The 10,640-nt window shown below is 43.2% G+C and overlaps 1 long non-coding RNA gene across 1 annotated transcript in view; it reads right to left on the minus strand.

Annotated features, from left to right (window-relative positions):
- Window positions 1-10,640, minus strand: part of LOC309961523 — a 443,244-nt gene that overhangs the window by 91,586 nt on the left and 341,018 nt on the right. The gene's annotated exons all lie outside the window — the stretch shown is intronic.

Consider the following 10,640-nt stretch of genomic DNA (forward strand, 5'->3'; position numbering starts at 1 on the left):
AATTTATCTATTCAACCAAATTTATTTAACATCTGCTATATCCAAAGCATGGAGGTAGGCTCTGTGGTGCGTACCGGGTTATATAAGACACGATTCTTGCTCTCAATAAGTACACATTTCAGTGTGAGGATGACACAGATTTATCAACAACCTATTTCCTTAAGTTAAAGACATGGAGGGAATCCGTCAGTTTCATCATTTCCCTACCACCTCATGTTCTTCCAGTTCAAATCCTGACACTTGACAGACTATGCAACCATATGCAGCTTCGCGAGCGTATGAGCCGTGCAGTCTCACAGGGCCCTTCTCTCAGAAGGACCCCACGCTTGGTTTAATCCTCTGCTGTTCCTGTCTTGAAATTCTTAATAATTTTATTTTTGAACTTGTGTTTGGTAAGTGAAGTCTGATAGGACAATGGAACATGCACGTGAACAGTGGAAACATGACCAGAGGTTATGCTTGCACGTGCGCAGAGGGCTCGGGCAGTGCAGGCAACCCAGCCTGCACACACACGCCTCCGAGGAGCTTGCCGCAGCCGGGCAGGTTCCTGAGCCTGCACGGCAGTGGGGATGGTGGCGGCAACAGCAGAAGCGGAGGCAACAGCTGTGGCAGCCCTGGCTCGACAGGTGGGAAGGGGCTCAGCACGGGGGCAGCGCCAGGACCTGCAGTGGGAAGCCAGCTTGCAAGTCCCTGTCATCCGCACAAATGAACTCATCAGCCTGACCCTGGGACAGGAACTGCTGGCACTCAGGCAGCAGACTTTATCAGTAAATTAGTACAAAATACATGAACAGGGCTTCCCTGGTGGCGCAGTGATTGAGAGTCCACCTGCCGATGCAGGGGACACGGGTTCGTGCCCCAGTCCAGGAAGATCCCACATGCCGCGGAGTGGCTGGGCCCGTGAGCCATGGCCGCTGAGCCTGCACGTCCGGAGCCTGTGCTCCGCAACGGGAGAGGCCACAACAGTGAGAGACCCGCGTACCACAAAAAACAAAAACAAAAAATACATGAACATTGCAATAAAGCCTATCAGGGAATTATTAGAATTCTTAAAGGATTTAGAATCTCTAGTTTTGAAAACTGCTGCAACATGGTGAAGCAAATAACCACACATGTAGAAATAGAAATTAAATATAAAGATCATCATATTCTACAGAAAAGAACACTAGAAAGATGTGGTACATATATAGTGGAATATTACTCAGCCATTAAAAAGAATGAAATTTTGCCATTTCAACAACATGGATGGACTTGGAGGGTATTATATTTAGTGGAATAAGTCAGAGAGAGACAAATACTGTGTGTTATCACTTATATGTGGAATCTAAAACAATAAATGAATATAACAAAACAGAAACAGACTTGCAGATACAGAGAACAAACTAGTGGTTACTGCTGGGGAGAGAGGTAGGAGGAAAGGCAATATAGGGGTAGGGGATTAAGAGGTACAAACTACTAGGTATAACATAGGATACAAGGATGTAATATACAGCACAGGGAATATAGCCAGTATTTTACAATAACTTTATACAAATTATAACTATAAAGACATCGAATGACTATGTTGTACACCCAAAACTAATGTTATTGAAATCAACTATACGTCAGTTTTTAAAAAACACTATTTTCATTTGAAGGTCTGAATGAACCAATTGTTAAAGAGGAAGGCAATTAAATCTTTTTCCTTGTAATTGAAGCTACGACAACAGAAAGCATAAACAGGCCTTTTGATTTATACTCAAACCATAAAGTCACCTTCAGTTGCTTGTACGACCTCCACAAGTTTCAGGAAACATTTCCCCATGTCTGAGGAAACATTAAAATGCCATTATATAAATTTATACTTAAAATTAAATTCAGACTTACATAAAATGTATTCATGTGAAAAATCTGTTTAGAAAAATAATTCCACAAGAATCAACACTAGAATAGACTAGAACTACTAAAATTTATATCTCAAAATGTTATTAGAAATTTATCTGTGTTGTCACAGCCTATAAAATTTTCTTTGTCAGCAGAAAGATCCTTTTCAGAATGCAAATGGTCATAACTTGTGATCTTGCATTTGCCGAGAGTGACTGATACTTCTTTCAGTCATATCTCGTGGGAAAAAAAACTATGTGAAATGAATTTCTTACCTGTTGAAAATGAAAATAAAATGACAAGTATAAATCTTAATTTGCAGACAGGTGAGCCAGAAAAATTTTCATGATCAAGATATCACATTAATATACTGTTGTTGTTTATGGCATTATATAGAATATTGACCCCCCCAAATATATTTTTGCAATTTTTAAGTTCACCGAGTTACCCGTTTATCACCATTACCCCATTACACTAGTACCTTTAACTGCACTTTTTTCCCTGCTTTTGAACAGGGGTCCCACATTTTCATTCTGCACTGGGCCCAGCAAATTATGTAGCCAGCCCTGGTGAGGTCAGAGAATGACAAATTTTCATCGTAAGCCATTATTGAAGACAGTTTGTGCTATGAATGCTTAAGAAGTATAGAAAAGAGCAAGATATGTAAGAAAATGCATGTTCTTTTTTCTTCTTCTTTTTTTTTTTTGCGGTATGTGGGCCTCTCACTGTTGTGGTCTCTCCCGTTGCGGAGCGCAGGTTCCGGACGCGCGGCCATGGCTCACGGGCCCAGCCGCTCCGCAGCATGTGGCATCTTCCCAGACCGGGGCACAAACCCGTGTCCTCTGCATCGGCAGGCGGACTCTCAACCACTGCGCCACCAGGGAAGCCCAAGAAAATGCATGTTCTTAATGTGTTCCATACAAAAATCTATCAGCTGGTAGGCATTTTACCTATGTTAAGAGTAAAATAATGTAATACTATGGGCCAGAGTGCAGAATTTGGCATAAGGAAAAATCTGTATTTGATCCAAAACGGACGTCACAAAAGAACAGTTGGGGACAATGCCTCCAATGGGTTGGCATCCTGATTAAAATTATAGTGTTTGCCATCCAAAGCATGAGATTAACAGGGATAAACATCCATTCAAATGAGGGTCAAACTCATACTTTATAAGCAGTAAGTCGGTCAGATCGTCCTGTCAGCATTCTGTGACTTTCAAGGACGAAGAGCTGTTTTTCCCAAAACCAGAGAAATGGCACCACAGTATGGGCCCTGCCCTTCTAGGATTCTTCAGAACTGACGACTTCTAGTGAACTTTACCGTAGATACAAAATCACCGTAGAGATGACTTACATTTGAAAATGAAACATCAGGGAAAAGCATTTAAACCAGATAAACCAAATTTGCTTCCCGTAAGGCTAACAAAAAAGATCCACTTCATTAAAATTATTTTTGTGTGATGATTGTTACATAAAACAACTTTAAAAGAAGATGCACATTTACCCAAAACAAATTTAGTTCTGTCTTTCTGACTTAATGAAGTTATGGATTTCTAAGTGATATAATTTGTGTATCAGTGCTTTTAATGGGTTACATTTCTAGTACCTATAATGTTAAAATAGACTGAGAAAAGCTGCAAGCATGTACAGAATTACAGAGAAAGGCATCATAAACAATGTTTACAAAATTAGGAAAAACAAGCGCAATACATATAAAAATGAGAAAATAAATATATAAAGCCCTCTTACAAATTAGTGACAAAATAACTGCAGCAGGCCTCAGTTTTCTAGGCCGACTGTATTATCAAAATTAGATTTGAAAGACAAAAGCAAGTTTAAAAGAACTGTTTGAGGAGAGTGTGGAAAAGAGTGGCATTCCTCTGTCTGGGTGGTCCTCAGGGAATACAGTGACTGGTGGTTTGGCTTTATTAGCCAAAATGCCCTGCCTGCCCCCTCAGCCCGCCCTACTCTCCATAAACCACTAGCACCAGAAAGCTTGGAATTTACAGTGAAAATAATTTAATGAGCTAGAACAAGGTCAAAGAGAAAAGGATGTTGTTTATCAGATACCATCAACACAGCGGCAAAAACAAAAATAAAAACAGAAACACACATACACAAAAACCTGAGATTAGCTATTTATCTAGGTATAGTCTCCCGGAAAGGGTGGGACTGCAGGCCTCTTGTTATCATACATGTGTGATTCCAGCTGTGTGGAGGATATATGGGGTTGTTATATTCTAGGGCCATAAAGAACAGAGCTCCTTGCTCTAGTGTAGGGGAAGGATTGCAAACGGGCAGGCTGAAGCCCAAATCAGTCTCATGGGTGTTATTTTGCCAGCACAGTTGTGAACATTTTTTAATGAGCGCCTGTGATGGTTAGTTTTACGTGTCAATTTAGCTAGGCTATGGTGCTCAATGGCTTGTTCAAACACTAATCTAGATGTTGCTTGTGAAGATGTTTCATAGGTGTGATTAACATCTGTAATTAGTTTACCTTAAGTAAAGGAAATTGCCCTCAGTAATGAGCGTGGCTTTCATCTGATAAATCGAAGTCCTTGAAAGCAAAATCTGAGGTTTCCTGGAGAAGGAATTATGCTTGAGGACTGCAATATAAAAATTTTGCCTGAGCTTCCAACCTGCTGGCCTGCCCTAAGCATTTCAGACTTGCCAGCCCCCACAATCACCTGAGCCAATTCCTTAAAATAAGCGTCTTTCTCTGTACACACACACACACACACACACACACACACACACACACACACACACACACACACACGTAACTGCAAGGGAAGTTGGGAAAAGTGACATTGCAGTTAACAGTGGCCATGCAGCTAGGTTCTAGCCAATAAGATGTAAGCACATGTGCTTTGTGCCAGCTTCCTTAAAAGACACGTATCCTGTGGCCCTTCTTTTTCCAGCCAGTCCTCTATCCTGCTGTCTGGACCAGGCCGTTAGAGCTCTAGCAGCTATACTGGGTCATAAAGGTAAAGGCCACACCCTAGGAATGATAGAGCAGAAGGCTGGAAGGAACCTGGATCCCTGATCCCTTAGGACCTACTACATTAGTTCTGAACTGCCTCTCACAAAGGAAAATCTTCTTATCTAATTCATACTAGATGGTGTTTTGGATTTGCTGTTACATTTAGTGGAAGGTAATCCTAGTTTAAAAATTAGAAAATATCACATAAAAATTCTAATCCATGGCTTCTCCCTTGACCGTTTGGAATATCTGATAAACCTGGGGTCATGCTCCTCATTTTAGCAACAGCCTAGGGCAGGATAATGGATGCTCACCTGCTTTAGACAGAGCTGGAGACCCCATCAGTTTCTTTTCCTCTGTTTAAGTTCCTGAAGGCATTTGAGCTTGCTGTTCCCTGACATAGATGATGGGGTTTTACTTCTGTGTGATAGGCCCTTGCACAAACTTATTCTGTCCTCTTAGGCTGTTTCTCCAGCTACTTTTTTTGGACAATAGGAAGGATGGAAAATCATGGATGCCAACCTTATAGCTTAGTCTTTCCTCTCTGCATCATTTGCAGCAGGAGCATTCCCAAGTTGGTGTGGTCCACAAAGGAAGATGTGTCTGATGCAGGTGGAAACGGGCCTTCCTCTGCCATTTGAGATACTGCCTCATAGTCCTATAGGCCTGCCCACGGGAGGAGCGGGACAGGTCTCAGTGTGTGCAGACTTCTCATGGTGGGGAAGCTCTACTCAAGGCTTGGGAGGAGGGATACAGAGGGTCTTCCACTCCATGGCTGCAACAGTCTTCTCATTTTAAAGACCTTCATTTAGTCTAATGAATTTGTATTCCTGTAATCCACATAATTTTGACCCAGTTTCTCACTAATATACTCAAGTTTTATTTTAGTGAAAGTGTATCACCCACTCCCACCCAGTTTCCAGCCATCTTTGCCCTTTATAGCATCACCAAACTTCCTGTATTGACTTGACATGGCCTAAGAGGATTCCCCCTAATTTGGGGGAGGGGATAGAGGTTGGAGGCCCGGTTGCTGTCAGACCTAAATGGACCTGGGAGGAGAGATGTTCTGACTGGAAGGGTTCTTGGTGAAGTAAAGACTGATTTTTTTTTTTCTTTTTTTTTGCCGTACGCGGGCCTCTCACTGTTGTGGCTTCTCCTGCTGCGGAGCACAGGCTCAGCGACCATGGCTCACGGGTCCAGCTGCTCCACGGCATGTGGGATCTTCCCGGACCGGGGCACGAACCCATGTCCCCTGCATCGGCAGGCGGACTCTCAACCACTGCGCCACCAGGGAAGCCCTAAAGACTGATTCTTATCTTTGGCTATGAATGAACTTAACGACACTAGGATGCAAGGAGAAAGTAAGATGAACTCTGTCTCTCAGAATCAGGCTAAGGACAAAGAAGGCATAAAAGACCCTTCAAAACTGCTCAGGCCTTTTGGGTGTGGAATGAGGCTAACCTTCAAAGGGGAAGCTATGACAAGATTAGGAATCTGTGTTTTCCAGCCAAACTATGTCTATGTCTATATCTAGATTTGTCTTTGCCTTTTCTTTTCATTCTCAGAATTTCGTTAAACCAATGATTCATTTATATCTGAGTGTCTTCAATGGCCAGGCACTGTTTTAGACCTTGGAAATACAGTGAGCAAAACAGGTAGGATTTCTGCCCTGATGGAGCTTACCTTTTAGTTGAGGGATACAGATAATAAATATAACAAGTAAAAAATTAGATAATCAAGGTAATTTCAGATAGTGATAAGTGCTATGAAAAAACTAAAACAAAAGAAAGAAAACCCAACTTAAAAAAAAAAAGGTAAGACGGAGAGCGACAAGGGGGAAGGGAGCAATCTACTTTAGATGGATGGGCAGGAAGTTCTCTTTTGAGGAGGTGATATTTACTGTGAATGACCCAAAGAAGATCTGAAAAAAGAGTACTCTAAGAAGAGAAACAGCAACTACAAAGGTCCTGAGGTAGAAGAAAGCTTGGTTGGGCATCATGAGGTAGAGAAAGCCAAGAGATGAAGTCACACAGCAGGCAGGGGCTAGATCCCATCGAACTTTAATTCAGACTTGGACTTTATTCTAAGGGCATTAATTGGACTTAATTATAAGGGCATTTAGAAGCCATTAAGATAATATTAAGCAGGGGGATGAAATGACTTATACTAATTTTGAAAGCTCTCCCTGGATGCTGGTTAGATTATAGATTGGCAAGAGTGCAAGCAGGGAGGCCAAGTGGGCATCGTTTTAACAGTCCAAGTAAGAAATGACACCTGGTTTGGACAAGGTGGTAATAGTGGAGATAGAGGGGAACAGATTCAGGATCTGCTTTAGAGGTAGAGACAACAGAACTTGGCAAGTGGATTGGATATGGAGTAGGAGAAAATGAGAGGAATCTAAAGGGGTTTGCTGCTTCCATCTACTGAGATGGAAGCCTGAAGAAGGAACAGCTTTTTGGAAGAAAATCAAGAGAACTCTTTGTCCCATGCTTTATTTGAAATGCCTGTGAAACAGCTAGATAGAGATGGTGAACATGTTGTTGGATAAATAAGAATTCGTGGAGACATATTTAGCATCCTTTTTGAAATTTTCAGCCTGCTTGTGGAAACCTAGGAAAGTCCAAGAATGACCCTAAAAGGGCAGTTCCCCTTTCCTCTGGACCAGTGGAGGTGCCCAACAACGTCCAGACCCCATCATCTAAAGGGTTTTAGCATACCTACGGGTAACGATAGGCTTCATTTCACATAGTAGAAGTGCTTTAAAGAGTTGTGCAGGTCCAGCAACTTGTAAATTGCTCTCTGTCATTCACTTACATTTCAGTTTGCCAAGCACCTTCTTAATTTTGAATGATCTTCAGTTGACTGTTAGCAGGAAGTTTCTGGTTTCTGCTTCTCCCTCTCCTTTCTCATCACTTCGTGCCCTGGCTTTTCTAACCAGCCTTTCCTCTGTAGACTGTTTCAAGTTAAAACACTTATAGTCACCCTTTGATGATACTGGAGTGCAGGGAGAGGTGTCTAAGAGAGCTCAGGAAATAGCTCATCACCTCTTCCTTAATTCTGAAAAGCTGAGGAAGAAAACAAAGAGTGAGACAGGCCCCCACTAGTGACTTTAGGTCTGGGAGGCAGGTGTGCTGAGCTACTACTGAATTTCAGAATTAAGAGCTGTCCCCATCCAGTTCCAAGCAGCTCTGGACTGGGAGCGAGCAGACTGCAGGGAGAGCAGCAGACACTTGTTTTTCCCTGTGGGCTGCACCTTCCAAGAGGACAAAGGTGGCAGAACTGGGCCCAGTATGCTCAGTTACTCTGCCCAAATTTACTTTCCATCATCAGAGGTGAAATGGTTAAGCCTCAGAAGCCAGGAAACAATCCTCCTCATGGAAACTTGGAGTGGAGAGAGGACATTCTCCCCTAATGATAATGGAAATGTTCACCATTAATTGGCTGCTTTTATATGTTTGGCTTTTTAGTAAGTAGGACACAGTTAAGTTCAACAAGCAGATATCAAGCACAATTCTGCCACTTATGAACTGTGCGATTTGGGGAAAGTTACTTGAGCTGTCTCAAATTTCTCATTTGTAAAAACGAGTTTAAGAGTACCTGCCTTGGGGACTTCCCTGGTGGCGCAGTGGTTGAGGGTCCGCCTGCCGATGCGGGGGGCACGGGTTCGTGTCCCGGTCCGGGAGGATCCCACATGCCGCGGAGCGGCTGGGCCCGTGAGCCATGGCCGCTGAGCCTGCGCGTCTGGAGCCTGTGCTCCGCAACGGGAGAGGCCGCGGCGGTGAGAGGCCTGCGTACCGCAAAAAAAAAAAAAAAAAAAAAAAAAAGTAGAAGAGTACCTGCCTTGAAATAGAGACACAGATGTAGAGAACAAATGTATGGACACCAAGGGGGGAAAGCAGGGTGGGTGGTGGTGGTGGGATGAATTGGGAGATTGGGAATGACATATATACACTAATATGTATAAAATAAATAACTAATAAGAACCTGCTGTGTAAAAAATAAATTAAAAAAAAATGAGTACCTGCCTTGTGAGATCATTCATGTAACACATTCAGTGCACTGCATGGATCAGAATAAGCACTCAATAAAGATTTCCTGCTACTATTACTACTGTAATGATGGCTATCACTATTAGTAAGTTAGGAAATCAGCTAGGTGCCAGGGATATAAAAGATATAAAAGACATAATCTTACCATCTGAAGCGCAGTAAGGAAAAACAACATTAAAATACAGTGTAGGGCTTCTCTGGTGGTGCAGTGGTTAAGAATCCGCCTGTCAATTCAAGGGACACGTGTTCAAGCCCTGGTCCAGGAAGATCTCACCTGCCGTGGAACAACTAAGCCCGTGCACCAAAACTACTGAGCCTGTACTCTAGAGCCCGCAAGCCACAACTCTGGAGCCCGAGTGCCACAACTACTGAAGCCTGCGTGCCTAGAGCCCGTGCTCCACAACAAAGAGAAGCCACCACAATGAGAAGCCCGTGCACTGCAATGAAGAGTAGCCCCCGCGCACCACAACTAGAGAAAGCCCGTGCGCAGCAACGAAGACCCAATGCAGGCAAAATAAATAAAATTTATATTAAAAAAAATACAGTGTAATGCACATGTAGTAGGGTTTCTTACCAGAAGGGTGCCTACCAGTGATAGCATTTTAGTGAGACTCTATCTATGCAGGCCAGGACAAAAATAAATAAATAAATAAAAAGTAATCTTGGAATTGCTGAGCCTCCTACATCCTTATTGGTTGGGGTCAAGTAAGTACCTCTGTTTGCAAGAAAGGTATCAGGAAACTGCCTGTGTTTTTAGTTTTTTTGTTTTTTGTTTTGTTTTCCAAAGGAGTTAGTTACCAGTGAGGAATAGAACAATGATAACTCTAAATCCTCAAGGTGGTGAAAGCTAGAACCAGCCCTGATGTAGCACTCCTGGGCATGGAAAGAGCTGATCACTTTGGAATCTGACACCTGGAGCCTAAACTGGCTGAGAAGCCTGAGGGCCCTTGGATCAGGGTGCACTGGAACAGCCTGGAAGAGCCCCACTCTGGCCAAGATTCTGACATTGTCACTGACCCCACTGTGCAGGTTCCCCCTGAGGGCAAGGCTTTATGTCTGTTTACATCTGCTAAGAGCTTTGCTGCCTTGCCCTTGAGCCACCCCTCACTCAGTGGCTGGTGCATGGACATCCTCCAGCTTAACCCCTAAGTCCTCATTGCCACATCTGCCAAGGTGGCTGGGAATTCAGCCATGAGTACTTCCTGCTAGAGAGCTCTGGAGTGTAGGGGCCCATTCCAGAAAATAAGCCAAGCGCCTTCCAGGAATCCAAGACACATGGCCAGTGTTGCTGCATTCACCCTTCTGTCTCACTCATTAGACTGAGCCACCAGACTTCCTTTCAGTTACCTCTTAAGCTCAGCAAATGCTGTAGGCATAAAGGAGAGGGTGTTGGAGGGAGGATAGTTCACACCTCTGGGTTCTCTACTAGTTTGTGAGACTCAAACGTTTGCATCCTAGGGATGAACTGGGAGGCACAATAGTTGTATGCCAAGCTGTACGGCATCCTAGTTACTAACACAGTGATAGAAGCATGCATAATCTACAGTAGCATGAAGCAAGGACTGATGAATTCTGTAAGAGGAGGTGTTGGGGGAAGACTTCTGAGTGGTCAGGCCTGAACAGGTTTTGGAAGTATGAGTAGGAGTTTACAATGACAGAAAGGAGGAAATTAGTTACAGACAGGAACAGCATGGACAAAAGCTTTAGTAACCCATGACATAACATGGTATCTTCAGTGAATTCAAA

The sequence above is a fragment of the Leucopleurus acutus genome (genome assembly GCF_964270905.1).
Source record: "Leucopleurus acutus genome assembly, chromosome: 4".
In the NCBI taxonomy this organism is placed as follows: domain Eukaryota; kingdom Metazoa; phylum Chordata; class Mammalia; order Artiodactyla; family Delphinidae; genus Leucopleurus; species Leucopleurus acutus.